The 2377-nt window shown below is 51.1% G+C and overlaps 1 long non-coding RNA gene across 1 annotated transcript; it reads left to right on the top strand.

Moving 5' to 3' along the window:
* Window positions 1-279: 279 nt before the first annotated feature.
* LOC136472252 (uncharacterized) lies at window positions 280-974 on the top strand. Its single transcript, XR_010762304.1, has 2 exons — window positions 280-430; window positions 716-974. It is a non-coding gene; the product is annotated as an uncharacterized lncRNA (long non-coding RNA).
* The last annotated feature ends 1403 nt before the right edge of the window (window positions 975-2377 follow it).

The following is a 2377-nucleotide window of genomic DNA, read 5'->3' as shown; positions in this document are numbered from 1 at the left end:
GGCGGTTTTACATGGGCGATGGCATCCTCGAGATGGGCTGTACTCCTCCTCTCAACCGCCTACGAGCAGCGAGCACGAGCTCTAGCGTGCCCATAAGCCAACGGCCGACAGCGGTGGCTTCAATCCAGGTAAGTATTCCAGTTTCATTTGTCGTTCTTTCACTTTTACGTTCCTTAGCTCTGCATTATTGAAACATTGGGGTCAAATGTTGCAGGCCGAGCTGCAGCAACTTCGGGCTCAGCAGAAGAGTTTGCTAGTTGAGAGGGAGGCTGAGCGGGAGTCCGAGCGTCAGAGGGTACAAGCTTTGGAGGCCCAGCAAGATGGTTTGCTCAAGTTCGTGCAACAACTTGGGCAGAAACAAGGTTGGGAGATTCCAGCAGAGCTGCTTGCACCACCACCACCACCACCATATCGTCGAGAGTCTACTCCGGTGAGTATGAGTACGGATGTTTTACTTTCTTTGCTCATGCTTAGTGTCAAACCTAGTGATGGCCTTCGTGCCGGATTTGTTGATGTGTTGGCATTCGTGCCAGATTTGTTGATGTGTCGGCCTTCGTGCAAGAAATGTGGTTGTCGGCCTTCGTGCCGACGTTTTTCTTGCAGGTTTTGGAAACCTCCCCATGCAGGGGAGGTGCTGCCGAAATTTTCAACTTTTCTTTACACTCCTTATATTTTTATCTTGTCACTCACGTGCAATCTCTTCTCTTTTTTGCAGCATCAATCGGGTGGGGCGTCGAACCATGTCGAAGGGTCGCCGGCATCGCACGTCGGGCCATCCCCACCTGGACCGTCGCCGGGATCGCACGCTGGGGCGTCCCACCCCTCACAGTCGCCGTGAGCCGCCTTCGGAGTCGTTTTTTTGTATTGAACTTGTGAACTTGGAATAGTGTGTACTTTTGAACGTGTGGTTTGTAATATATTGTGGATTTCGGACAAATTTGGTCGTTTGTGATATATAAATGTGGTTTGTGACATATTGGTGTTGATTTGTGGTTTGGTTTGTGATATATATATATATATATATATATATATATATATGATTTGTTGTTTACGTGGAAAAGCAAAAAACAAAAAAAAAATTTTAGAGGTGGCTTCCCCGAGTGCCTGTGCTGTGGCACTCGGGGAAGAGGGATTTTTATAAAAAAACAAATTTCTTCCCCGAGTGCCTGAACTTCGGCACTCGGTAAAGAGTATTTTAAAAAAAATTCAAAAATCTTTCCCGAGTGTTGCACTCGGGGAAGAAAATAAAAAAAACAACGTCGGCCGCCGGCCAACGGCGTCAAGTCTTCCCCGAGTGCACGATTTTTGACACTCGGGGAAGGCGGCTTTCCCGTGAGAGGATTAGCCGGAGGCTCTTCCCCGAGTGTTGCACTCGGGGAAGGCTTCCCCGAGTGCAACTGGACCTTCCCCGAGTGCAACCGGCACTCGGGGAATCCAGCAGTTCCTGTAGTGGTAGTTCACTTCGGCGCCATATTCTGCCAAATGTTGGGCAAGCAAATCGAGCGCTGATGTTTTGGCGTCGCCCACGTTGCGGCTCGACGGGCGGAGGCATGAACCAAACGCGCCTTTAGCATCTTTGATAGTAGTTGCTTGGTCATGCAAACTAGTAGAAAGTTCACCATAGGTGAATTTTTATCCTGGATCCGCCACTGTACACTACCTTCTCCGCTGCGCTGCAAATGTGCTTCTGCGCCCTCACCTTCTATGCCTCAGGTCTTTCGTTTCCCGCCTTCATCATCACCACCACTGCAGTGGGCCTAGACCCCACGCGCCACACTCATCATGGCTAGCGGCACCATCTAGTTGAAGTAGCGGTGAGTGAGCTTGGGGGCATGGCAATAGTGAGGGTCAGTGATCGACTCAGTGTCAACGAGGAACAGAGAGGGGGGGGTGGACAGTGGACTTGACATGTGGGACCCACTGTTAGTTGATCTCCACCAATAGGCCCAACGGCCTATTGGGTCCTTGGATCTACGCCCTGATTGGGGGCGCCCAACCCTAATATGGTTGGTGGGCCCCTGTCGCACAGCACTATAAATAGAGGAGTGGGAAACTAGGCTCAGATAACGAAGTTGACCGGAGCCGTCGTAACCACTCACAGAAACCTAATCCGATCTAACGAGAAGTGCTGCCAGCGACAGGATGCCCCACCACACCGCCGTCACCTCTGCATCGCCCCTGCAGTGTCACCACAGGGCCACTGGACCTCGCCTCATCGCCACTGGTCGCCACCACTATGCCAGAGCTGCCACGACACCGGCATCCATGGACCGAATGGTGAACTAGATCAAAGGTACATCAATAGTTTCCCTATCTACAAAGAAGCCTACCCCTGATCTACGGTTTAGAGGCGCTATTGTATCCAATAATGGTATCA

The sequence above is a fragment of the Miscanthus floridulus genome, chromosome 8 (genome assembly GCF_019320115.1).
Source record: "Miscanthus floridulus cultivar M001 chromosome 8, ASM1932011v1, whole genome shotgun sequence".
NCBI lineage: Eukaryota > Viridiplantae > Streptophyta > Magnoliopsida > Poales > Poaceae > Miscanthus > Miscanthus floridulus.
Note: the sequence above shows the minus strand (reverse complement) of the source record. Positions and strands in the feature narration are given on the sequence as shown.